The sequence below is a fragment of the Salmo salar genome, chromosome ssa17, assembly GCF_905237065.1.
Source record: "Salmo salar chromosome ssa17, Ssal_v3.1, whole genome shotgun sequence".
NCBI classification, from domain to species: domain Eukaryota; kingdom Metazoa; phylum Chordata; class Actinopteri; order Salmoniformes; family Salmonidae; genus Salmo; species Salmo salar.
Genome location: NC_059458.1, coordinates 19,727,501 through 19,740,000, shown reverse-complemented (window position 1 = coordinate 19,740,000; position 12,500 = coordinate 19,727,501). Strand labels below are relative to the sequence as shown.

Here is a 12,500-nt window from a genome sequence, read left to right as displayed (position 1 = left end):
AACATTCTTGGACCCCGGGCAATAGGAGATGGTAAAGTTGAACAGAGTGAAAAGCAGGGCCTATCGAGCTTGCCTGGAGTTGAGATGATTGGCGGTGCAGAGATATTCCATGTTCTTGTGATCCGTCCACACAATGAATGGATGTTTCGCCCCCTCTAACCAGTGCCTCCACTCCTCCAATGCCATCTTCACCACAGTAGTTCTCGATTTCCCACATCATAAGTCCTCTCTGTGGCATTAAGACAATGGGAAAAGAAGGTGCATGGATGCAGCTTTAGGTCCAGGGCAGAATGCTGGGACAGGACAGCTCCCACTCCCATGTCCAAAGCGTTGACCTCCACCACGAACTGATGGGACCAGTCCGGATGGATTAATATGGGAGCTGTGGTGAAGCGGTGCTTTAGGTCCAGGAACACCCGGTCAGCAGCTGGGGACCACGTGAACGGGACCTTGGGAGAGGTGAATGCTGAAAGGGGGGAAGCCAGGGTGCTGTAACCCAGTATAAAACGGCGATAGAAATGTGCAAATCCCAGGAAGCGTTGCAGCTGCACTCTGGAAGTGGGTTTAGGCCAATCCACCACCGCTCTCACCTTCCCGGGATCCATCTGCACATTACCAGCAGTGATGATGTATCCTAGGAAGAAGATGGTGGAGCGATAATATTCGCATTTTTCTGCTTTAACAAAAAGCTGGTTCTCCAGGAGATGCTGGAGGACTTGTTAGAAGTGGAGAACATGTTCTTGAGCTAAGCGGGAAAAGACAAGGATGTCGTCAAGGTAGACGAAAACGAACCGGTTCAACATGTTGTGGAGAACGTTGTTAACCAGGGCCTGGAACACCGCAGGAGCGTTGGTCAGACCGAATGGGATCACCAGGTATTCGTAGTATCCGCTAGCCGTTTTGAAGGCTGTCTTCCACTCCGTCACCTTCCCGTATCTGCACCAGATGGTAGGCGTTCCGCAGTTCTTAACCGTGATGTCATTAAGGCCCCAATAGTCGATGCACGGGCGCAGGGTTTTGTCCCTCTTCTCCACAGAGGGGGAGTCAGAAGGACGGGTACACATTGCAGCCAGGGAGTCCTTGATGTACGTTTCCACAGCCTTGGTCTCCGGACCCAACAGAGCTGAAAACCTTGCTGCAGACCTCCCAGAGGTCCTGGTACTCCGCGGGAACGGCGGAGAGGTCCGAGGCTTCTTCCGAGCCCATAGGAAGAAGTCCCAGGGCAGGCTGCACTGACTTCAGGCAATGAGCGTGGCAGACCGGGCTCCTGCCCATGATAGCACCAGCAGTCCAGTTGATAAGGGGATTGTGTCACTGGAGCCATGAAAACCCCAATACCACAGGTACCTGAGTAGACTTGATGAGCATGAAGGAACGTGTCGAGACGCGCTGCTGACAGCAGGGTTACTGAGGGACTGGGAGGTTACCATCGTGGCTGGTTGCCTAACAGACAATCTGCAGAATTGCTCCAGCAATGTATTCAAGGCACGGTCATGGCGTTCTGCCAAGGTCTGGAATCCTTCCATAAAACCTTGAAGTAACTCCTCGTGTCTCCCAATGATGGCTCCTTGGGAGGAGACGGCACTGCGGAGCTGGTCCGAGTCTCCTGGGTCAGTCATGGCCAGTTCGTACTAACACGAATCAGGACATGACCCAGATGCAGACACAGGAGACGGAAGGTTCAATATACAGAGTAGTTTATTAAAACCACAGGAGGCAGGCAAAGGGCAGGGCAAGGACAGGCAGAGGTTCGTAACCAGGTCTGAGTCTGATAGGTACAGGGTGGCAGGCAGGCTCAAGGTCAGGACAGGCAGAAGTTAGCAAACCAGGTCAGAGTCAGATAGGTACAGGACGGCAAGCAGGCTCGGGGTCAGGACAGGAAGAATAGGGCAGAACCGGAAGGACAAGAAAACAGGGACTAGAGAGAACAGGAGTATGGGAAAAAAACACACTGGTACGCTTGACGAGACAAGATGAACTGGCAACAGACAAACATAAAACACAGGTATAAATGCACAGGGGTTAATGGGGAAAATGGAGACAAGAAAGTGTTCATACCCCTTAACTTATTCCACATTTTGTTGTGTTACAGCCTGAAATCAAAATGGATTAAATAGTTTTATTTTCTCACCCTGTCACACCCTGATCTGTTTCACCTGTCTTTGCGCTTGTATCCACCCCCCTCCGGGCGTCTCCAATCTTCCCCATTATCCCCAGTGTATTTATACCCGTGTTCTCTGTTTGTCTGTTGCCAGTTCGTTTTGTTTCGTGAAACCTACCAGAGTTTTCCCCCTTGCTCCTGTCTGTTCTAGTTCCTGTTTTCTAGTTTTTCCCAGTTTTGACCATTCTGCCTGCCCTGACCCTGAGCCTGCCTGCCGTTCTGTACCTTGCCACACCACACTGGATTATTGACCCCTGCCTGCTCTGACCCTGAGACTGCCTGCTGTTCTGGACCTTTTGCACCCTATCTGGATTACTGACCTCTGCCTGCCCTTGACCTGTTGTTTTGCCTGCCCTTGTACTGGTAATAAACTTGTATTAATTCGACACTGTCTGCATCTGGGTCTTATCTGAAACGTGATAGTACAAACTGGCCATGACTGACCCAGCAGACTCGGACCAGTTCCGCAACGCCATCTCCTCCCAAGGAGACACCATTGGAAGGCACAAGGAGTTGCTTCGTGGTCTTATGGAAGGGTTCCAGACCTTGGCCGAACTCCATGTCCAAGTGTTGAACACATTGCTGGAGCAATTCCGCGCGTTGTCTGTTAGGCAGCCTACCATGACGGTAAACTCCCAGCCCCCCAGTAACCCGGCTGTTAGCAGCGCCACCTCCCCGGTCACCCCGGTTTCCCGGGAACCTTGCTTACCTCCCCTGGAATGCTTCGATGGAGAGTCGGGCACCTGTCGGGCGTTTCTCGCTCAGTGTTTCCTCATCATCGAGCTGCAGCAACTTCTCCTTCCCCTCGGAACGCTCTAACATAGGGCACCTCATCACGGGAGAGCTCTCGCCTGGGCTACGGCAGTATGGGAACAACAGTCGGCCGGCCGTATGCTTCAGTCTGGAGGACTTTGTGGTGGAGGCAAAGAAAGTTTTCGATGCTCCATTGTCCGGGAAAGAGGCTGCCCGGAAGTTACTCCAGCTTTGGCAAGACTCCCGCAGTGATGCAGACTATGCGGTGGATTTCTGCACGTTGGCAGCTGAGAGTGCCTTGAACCCAGAAGCACTGCACGACATGTTCCTGCATGGAGTATCGGAGGAAGTAAAGGACGTGCTTGCAGCCCGGGAACTACAGACATATCTTGACTCGTTCATAGCCTTGACCATTCGGATTGACGGGCGACTACGGGAATGTAGGAAGTAGAGGAGATTCGGTTTCACTCACCCGTTCAAGGATTCCACCTCACCTCCGAGTCATCCCGGAAGTCCCAGACGGCTCTGTTGCCGAGAGAACCCGAGGCTACCCGAGTTCCCCCAAGAGTCTCCGAAGACTCCCGATTCACCTCTTCCCGAGCTGATGCAACTAGGCAGAGCTAGGCTGTCTCCAGCTGAAGGGCTATACAGGCTTCACACTAAGAGTTGCCTGTATTGAGGGACTACTGGTCATTTTGTCTCCACCTGTCCACTAAAAGACCAGGCTCACCGGTAGGAGCGAGTACTCTGGTGGGTCATATGGAGAACTTTTCCTCTCCCCTTACTCGCATCCCTTTTCATGCCATTTTGCTGTTGGGGAACCAGTCGAAATCTTTCCGGGTACTCATCGACTCTGGGGCCGATGAGAGTTTTATGGACGCTACCCTGGCTTCTGAGCTGAACATCCCCACTCAGCCCCTCTCCATTCCGATGGACGTTAGAGCACTGGATGGGTGCTCTATAGGCCAGGTAACCCACAATACCACCCTCATCGACCTATGTGTGTCAGGGAACCACAGCGAGATGATCCAATTCCTGCTCATTAAGTCTCCTCACGTTCCCGTGGTATTGGGATTCTCATGGCTCCAGCGACACAATCCCCTCATTGACTGGTCTGCTGGTGCCATCATGGGCTGGAACCCGTTCTGCCACGCCCATTGCCTGAAGTCAGCGCAGCCTGCCCAGGGACATCTTCCCGGGGGCTCGGAAGTTGCCCCGGACCTCTCCACCATTCCCACAGAGTACCAGGACCTTCAGTAAGGCCCGGCCACTTCGCTTCTGCCGCACCAACCATATAACTGCGGGATTGACCTTCTCCCAGGCACCTCCGCCCCGGGGACGACGGTACTCTCTGTCGGGTCTGGAGACCAAGGCTATGGAGACTTACATTGAGAACTCCCTAGCTGCAGTGTTCATCTGTCCTTCTGCCTCCCCCGCTGGCGCAGGGTTCTTCTTTGTGGAGAAGGAGGACAAAACCGTGTGCCAGTGCATCAACTACCGGGGTCTCAAGGACATCACGGTGAAGAAACGCTACCCGCTACCCCTCATCTCCTCGGCCATCGAGCCACTCCAGGGTTTCACAGTGTTCTCCTAGCTGGACCTACAGAACACCTACCACCTGGTGCGTATACGGGAAGAGGACGAGTGGAAGACTGCCTTCAGCCTTCAACATGGCCAGCGGTCACTATGAGTATCTGGTCATGCCATTTGGCCTTACCAACACCCCTGCTGTGTTCCAGGCTGTCTCGTCGTTGTTGGTAATCAGCCCTACCACTGTAGTGTCGTCTGCAAACTTGATGATTGAGTTGGAAGTGTGCATGGCCACTCAGTCATGGGTGAACAGGGAGTACAGGAGAGGGCTGAGAATGCACCCTTGTGGGGCCCCAGTGTTGAGGATCAGCGGGGTGGAGATGTTGTTTCCTTCCTTCACCACCTGGGGGCGGCCCGTCAGAAAGTCCAGGACCCAGTTGCACAGGGTGGGTTCGAGAACCAGGGTCTCGAGTTTAATGACGAGTTTGGAGGGTACTATGGTGTTAAATGCTGAGCTGTAGTCAATGAACAGCATTCTTACATAGTTATTCTTCTTGTCCAGATGGGATAGGGTAGTGTGCAGTGTGATGGTGATTGCATCGTCAGTGGACCTATTGGGGCGGTAAGCAAATTGGAGTGGGTCAAGGGTATCAGGTAGGGTGGAGGTGATATGATCCTTGACTAGTCTGTCAAAGCACTTCATGATGACAGAAGTGAGTACAATGGGGCTATAGTCATTTAGTTCAGTTCCCTTAGCTTTCTTGGGAACAGGAACAATGGTGGCCATCTTGAAGGATGTGGCGATAACAGATTGGGATAGGGATTGGTTGAATATGTCATCTGTCCTTCTGCCTCCCCCATCCCTAGCTGCGCATGCTCTGAGGACGCAGCTAGGGATGCCGTCTGGGCAGGCAGCCTTGCGAGGGTTAACACGTTTAAATAGTTTACTCACATTGGCCACGGAGAAGGAGAGCCCACAAGCTTTGGTAGCGGGCCGTGTCAGTGGCACTGTATTGTCCTCAAAGCGAGCAAAGAAGTTGTTTAATTTGTCTGGGAGCAAGACGTCGATGTCCGTGATGGGGCTGGTTTTCTTTTTGTAATCCATGATTGACTGTAGACCCTGACATGTTTGAGCCGTTGAATTGCGACTCTACTTTGTCTCTATACTAATGCTTTGCTTGTTTGATTGCCTTGCGTCGGGAATAGCTACACTGTTTGTATTCGGTCATGTTTCCGGACGCCTTGCCATGATTAAAAGCGGTGGTTCGCACTTTCAGTTTTGCATGAATGCTGCCATTAATCCACGGTTTCTGGTTAGGGAAGGTTTTAATAGTCACAGCGGGTACGACATCTCCGATGCACTTGCTAATAAACTCGCTCACCGAGTCAGCGTATACTGTACATCAATGTTGTTGTCTGAGGCTATCCGGAACATATCCCAGTCCACGTGATCGAAGCAATCGTGAAGCTTGGAATCCGATTGGTCAGACCGGCATGGTATTGACCTGAGCACCGGCGTTTCCTGTTTCAGTTTCTGTCTATAGGCTGGGAGCACCAAAATGGATTCATGGTCAGATTTGCCGAAGGCAGGGCGCGGGAGGGCTTTGTATGTATCGCATAAGTTCCAGTAGCAATGATCCTGAATTCTGCCAGCTTGTGCATTTGATATGCTGATAGAATTTGGGATTATTGCTCTTAGGTTAGCTTTATTAAAATCCCCAGCTACAATAAATGCAGCCTCAGTATGTATGGTTTCCAGTTTACATAGAGTCCAGTGAAGATCTTTCAGGGCCGACGAGGTATCTGCTTGGGGGTGGGGGGGATATACACAGCTGTGACTATAATCGAAGAGAATTCTCTTGGAAGATAATGCGGTCGGCATTTGATTGTAAGGAATTATAGGTCAGGTGAACAAAAGGACTTGAGTTCCTGTATGTTGTTGTGATTATACCATGAGTCGTTAATCATAAGGCATACACCCCCGCCCTTCTTCTTACCAGAGAGATGTTTGTTTCTGTCAGCGCGATGCGTGAAGAAACCGGGTGGCTGTACCGACTATGATAACGTATCCTGAGTGAGCTATGTTTCTGTTAAACAGAGAATGTTACGATCTCTGATGTCTCTCTGGAAGGCAACTCGTGCCCTAATTTCATCCACCTTGTTATCTAGAGATTGGACATTGGCAAGTAATATGCTCGGAAGCGGTGGATGGTGTGCTCACCTTCTGAGTCTGACCAGTAGGCCGCTCCATCTGCCTCTCCTGCGGCGACCATGTTGTTTTGGGTCGGCCTCTGGGATAAGATCGCATGTCCAGGGTGGAGGTCTGAACAAAGGATCCGCTTCAGGAAAGACGTATACCTGGTCGTAATGATTGTAAATTGACATCGCTTTTATATCCAATAGTTATTCCCGGCTGTATGTAATAACACTTGATATTTTCTGGGCTAACAATATAACAAATAATACATAGAAAAACAAATAACTGCATAGTTTTCTAAGGACCTGAAGCGAGGCGACCATCTCTGTCGGCGCCATCGTGATTACAGCTTTGAGTCATCTTGGGTATGTCTGTATCATCTTTGCACATCTGGATTATTATAATTCCCCCCCCCCATTCTTCCTATAAGATTTTCTCAAGCCTTGCGGTCGGTTGCCAAGCAGTTGCCATACCAAGCGGTGATGCAGCCAATCAAGATGTTCTCAATGGTGCAGCTGTATACATTTTTGAAGATCTGAGGGCCCATGCCAAATCTTTTCAACCTCCTGAGGGGGAAGAGGTGTTGTTGTGCCCTCGTCACGACTGTGTTAGTGTGTGTGGACCATGATAATTCCTTAGTGATGTGGACACCAAGGAATTTGAAGCTCTCTCACCAAGGAATTTGAAGCGCCCCACTACAGCCCCATCGATGTGGATGGGGGTGTGTTCGGCCCTCCGTTTCCTGTAGTCCACGATCAGCTCCTTTGTCTTGCTGACGTTGAGGAAGAGGTTGTTGTCCTGGCAGCACAATGCCAGGTCTCTGACCTCCTTCCTGTAGGCTGTCAGTCTTAGATTTTTTTTTTATATCTCTCCTCTAATCCCTCCCCTTACCCAAAGCCCTCCAACTCAGCTCAGATTCCAGCAGATTCCCCCAATGAGAGAACCCAGGGGGAGGGTATGACTGTTTCAACACAGCTGATTGGTTTAGAGTTTGGTAGCCCCTCCTCTCTTGAGGAATTTTCTTCGAGGAGTTGTTTCCACAGTACATTCGTTCACATACACTCTGTTATACAAGAGGAATAGTACACTTAGTGTGTATAGGGTGTGTAGAGTGTGTGTGTGTTTGTAGTGTGTGCAAATGTGTGTGTGTTTAGTCTACTCAGTAGTCTAGAAGAGGGACAAATCAAAATGAGGACAGCGAGTGTACAAGAGCAGGTCAGTAAAGTTTTTCTTTCTCTCTCTCGCTCTCTCTCTGTCACTCTGTTCTATATTGTTCCAATGGAGAAGTAGTGTGTGTGTGTGTACATTGGCTCTCTGTCTACCACCATGTTGTGAAAGCTTGTTGCTGCTTTTGAAATGTCTGGCTGACTGTCCCTCGCTAGCTGAACAGTTACTGTTCTCTCCCTCTCTCCTTTTCCTCCCTCTCCATTTCCTTCAACTCACTCCCTCGTTCATATCCCCTTCTCCTCACCCTACTGCTCTCTCACTCTCCCTCTCTTTCTCGCCTTTCCTCCCTCTTATTTTCTCCTCACCAGTGCATGTGCTGTCTTTATTGGTAACGTTGTTATTTGCCACATTTGTAGAACAGATTCAACGTTTCAAAGACTACCGGTACACCAAGTCTCTTTGTTGTTATAGGCGATATAAGACATGACACAGTTCTGCTGGGCTCCTCTCCTAACAAAACAATCATAGCTGAGTTTTATGACCTCTGTCTCCCTCTCTCTGCTCTACACATCCTGTTCCTGAATACATATTAACTATGGTGGGGCAGTTAGAAGCCTCTGACTGTACTGACTAGCTCTCTGTCTTGTCATTCTGTCTAGTTTTATCAGTCAGTATGTTTGATCAGTCATTATATTTAATCAGTCATTATGTTTGATCAATCACTATATTTAATCAGTCATTATATTTGATCAGTCATTATATTTAGTCAGTCATTATGTTTGATCAATCACTATATTTAATCAGTCATTATGTTTCAGGGGTGGCAGGTAGCCTAGTGATTAGAGCGTTGGGCCAGTAACCGAAAGGTTGCTAGATAGAATCCCCGAGCTGACAAGGTAAAAATCTATCGTTCTGCCCCTGAACAAGGCAGTTAACCCACTGTTCCTAGGCTGTCATTGAAAATAAGAATTTGTTCTTAACTGACTTGCCTAGTTAAAAAAAGGGTAAATAAATGTTCGATATCATTATATTTGATCAGTCGTTATATTTGATCAGTCGTTATATTTGATCAGTCATTATATTTGATCAGTCGTTATATTTGATCAGTCATTATATTTGATCAGTCGTTATAGTTGATCAGTTGTTATATTTGATCAGTCATTATATTTAATCAGTCATTATATTTGATCAGTCATTATATTTGATCTGTCGTTATATTTGATCAGTCATTATATTTGATCAGTCGTTATATTTGATCAGTCATTATATTTGATCAGTCATTATATTTGATCAGTCATTATATTTGATCTGTCGTTATATTTGATCAGTCATTATATTTGATCAGTCATTATATTTGATCAGTCATTATATTTGATCAGTCGTTATATTTGATCAGTCGTTATATTTGATCAGTCATTCATCCAAATAGGAAAACTGTAACAGTCACTGTCAACATTTGGATAAAATTATGAAACGGTGCATGCTCTCATTCCCACACACACACACACACACACACACACACACACACACACACACACACACACACACACACACACACACACACACACACACATCCACATCCTTGTGCATTCAAAATCCTATTTTCCCTAACCCCTAACTCCTAACCCCTAAGATTCACATAGTCATTGTCCTCATGGGGACGTGGGAAATGTCCCCACGAGGGAGAATTTTCCTTGTTTTACAATCTTTGTGGGGACTTTTGGCGATTTCAGGTCCCCACACGCACTCACCCACACACACAGGTGGTTTGAGCTCACAGAGATCAAGCCAACATGTAAACTCAAACCACCTGCTGGACAGTAGAATACTGTGTGTGTGTGTGTGTGTGTGTGTGTGTGTGTGTGTGTGTGTGTGTGTGTGTGTGTGTGTGTGTGTGTGTGTGTGTGTGTGTGTGTGTGTGTGTGTGTGTGTGTGTGTGTGTGTGTGTGTGTGTGTGTGTGTGTGTGTGTGTGTGTGTGCGTGTGTGTGTGTGTGTGTGTGTGATTGCGTTGGAAAGATGTGTTCCTTCAAAGGAGTACAATGAAGCCTTGTGTTACAGCCAGCAGGACTCCGCTCTGGTGATAATGACGATTACTCTCACTCTCCCTCCCTCTCTTTCTCTCTCTCTCCCGCTCTGTCTCTCTCTCTCTCTTTCTTTCTCTCTCTCTCCCTCTCTGTCTCTCTCTCTCACTCTCTCGCTCTCTCTTTCTCCAGTGTTTAAATGATTAGATAATAAACAGCTTTAGTGTAGGCAGAGACAGAGGTGTCACAGACCTCTCTCTCTCTCTCTCTGTCATCTGTGCTAGGCGGAGGTTGGCACCACATTGACTGTAAATGCCATGTTGTGTCCACAAATCTTTTCTCACTTATCTTTATGGTGTGTGGTGTTTTAACTGTCCTGATGATAACCTAGTGTTACCCATTCAGATCCCAAGACATGTTAGTATCCGGTCCCTGGGAAAACTGTTGGATGTGGATGTGGGAAACAATTTATCAAAAACGAATAGAAAAATAAGGAAGAAGAATGATTGGCGACATAGAGAGGCTGGTATTTATAGTTTTCTGCTATTTGCCAAAAAAAAGATGGAACCAAGGCGCAGCGGGAATGTGTGAACTCATCTTCTTTTATTGAAGGACGGTGAACACAAAACAAAATAACAAACAATGACGACGATGACAGTCCTGTCAGGCTAAACGCTAAACACGGAAGGAGGCAACGAGAAACAGCTGCCTCCAGTTGAAGGTCAAACCAATAAACTAATCATAGAAATAGATAAACTAGACACAGATATAGAAATAGACTAACATAGAACATTGCCCAAACAAACCCCGAAACACATTGAACAAACACCCCCTGCCACGTCCTGACCAAACTACAATAACAAATAACCTCTTTACTGGTCAGGACGTGACAGCACCCCCCCCCCCCCCCAAAGGTGTAGACCCCGGATGCACCTCAAACAAAAATAAACACAAAAATAAACCCCAAAACAAAAAGAATCCCAAACTTAAGGGAGGGAAGGGAGGGTGGCCACCGTCACCGACGGTTCTTGTGCTACACCCCCCCTCCCCAATCCTGCTACTATGGAGGTGGCTCAGGCTCTGGCCTTAGTCCCCAACCTAACCTGTCCACCCCCCCCTGAAGGCTCAGGGCTAAGGCGCGTCGCTGGAGACCTCGGGCTGATGCGCGTCGCTGGAAACCTCGGGCTGATGCGCGTCGCTGGAGACCTCGGGCTGATGCGCGTAGCTGGAGACCTCGGGCTGATGCGCGTCGCTGGAGACCTCGGGCTGATGCGCGTCGCTGGAGACCTCGGGCTGATGCACGTCACTGGGGAGCTCCGGACTGGAGGGCGACTCTGGGAGCTCCGGACTGGAGGGCGACTCTGGGAGCTCCGGACTGGAGGGCGACTCTGGGAGCTCCGGACTGGAGGGCGACTCTGGGAGCTCCGGACTGGAGGGCGACTCTGGGAGCTCCGGACAGGAGGGCGACTCTGGGAGCGTCTGTTCCGGACTGTAGGGCGACTCCGGCTGCGCTGGTTCCGGACTGTAGGGCGACTCTGGCTGCGCAGGCTCCGGGCTGTGGGCCGTCTCTGCAGGCTCCGGACTGTGGGCCGTCTCTGCAGGCTCCGGACTGTGGGCCGTCTCTGCAGGCTCCGGACTGTGGGCCGTCTCTGCAGGCTCCGGACTGTGGGCCGTCTCTGCAGGCTCCGGACTGTGGGCTGGAAGTACTGGACGGGGAACTGTCGCCGGAAGCTCTAGACGGGGAACTGTCGCCGGAAGCTCTAGACGGGGAACTGTCGCCGGAAGCTCTGGACGGGGAACTGTCGCCAGAAGCTCTGGACGGGGAACTGTCTCCGGAAGCTCTGGACAGGGAACTGTCTCCGGAAGCTCTGGACTGGACAGGCGCACTACGGGCCTAGTGCGTGGGGCTGGCTTTGGAGGCGCCAGACTGGTAACACGCACCTCAAGGCTAGTGCGAGGAGCAGGAGCAGGACAAACTAGACTGGGCTGACGCACTGGAGGCCTAGTGCGTGGGGCTGGTACTGGAGGTACCAAACTGGAGACACGCACCTCAAGGCTAGTGCGAGGAGCAGGAACAGGACCTACTGGACTGGGCTGACGCACTGGAGGCCTGATGCATGGTGCTGGCTTTGGAGGCGCCAGACTAGAGACACGCACCTCAGGGCTAGTGCGAGGAGCAGGAACTGGATACACCGGGCCATGAACAAGCACTGGAGATCTGGAGCGCACAGCCTGCACAACCCGTCCTGGCTGGGTGGTAACAGTAGCCCTGCATGGGCGGAGTGCTGGCACAGGGCGAACTGAGCTGTGCAGAGGCCTGATGGCTGCCATGCGTAGAGCAGGCGCAGGGTAGCCTGGGCCTAGGAGACGTACTGGTGGCCAGATGTATTGCGCAGGCATACTCCTACCTGGCTGGATGCCCACTCTAGCACGGCACTTGCGAGGGGCTGGAATCACTCGCACCGGACTGTGCGTGCGCATGGGCGAGATCGTGCGCACTTCCGCATAGACCGGCGCTCTTCTGATCCGCTGCTCCCCATAATAAGCACGGGGAGTTGGCTCAGGTCTATTGCCTGACCTAGCCACACTCCCCGTGTGCCCCCCCCCCCCCCATTTTTTTTATTGGGGCTGCCTCTCGCAGTTGCCAATCGGCGCATATAATGCCTCGTA

General features: G+C 50.3%; 1 protein-coding gene across 2 annotated transcripts in view; it reads left to right on the top strand.

Annotated features, from left to right (window-relative positions):
• LOC106575434 (phospholipase D1) overlaps positions 1-12,500 on the top strand; it is a 33,617-nt gene that overhangs the window by 662 nt on the left and 20,455 nt on the right. The window contains exon 1 of one of the 2 annotated variants that reach the window (XM_045698961.1): positions 7,641-7,856. The exons of the other annotated variant lie outside the window; for it this stretch is intronic. The gene's annotated coding sequence lies outside the window, so the exon portion shown is untranslated. Of the gene's footprint in view, positions 1-7,640; positions 7,857-12,500 lie in introns of those variants that run through there. 2 annotated transcript variants of the gene reach the window in all.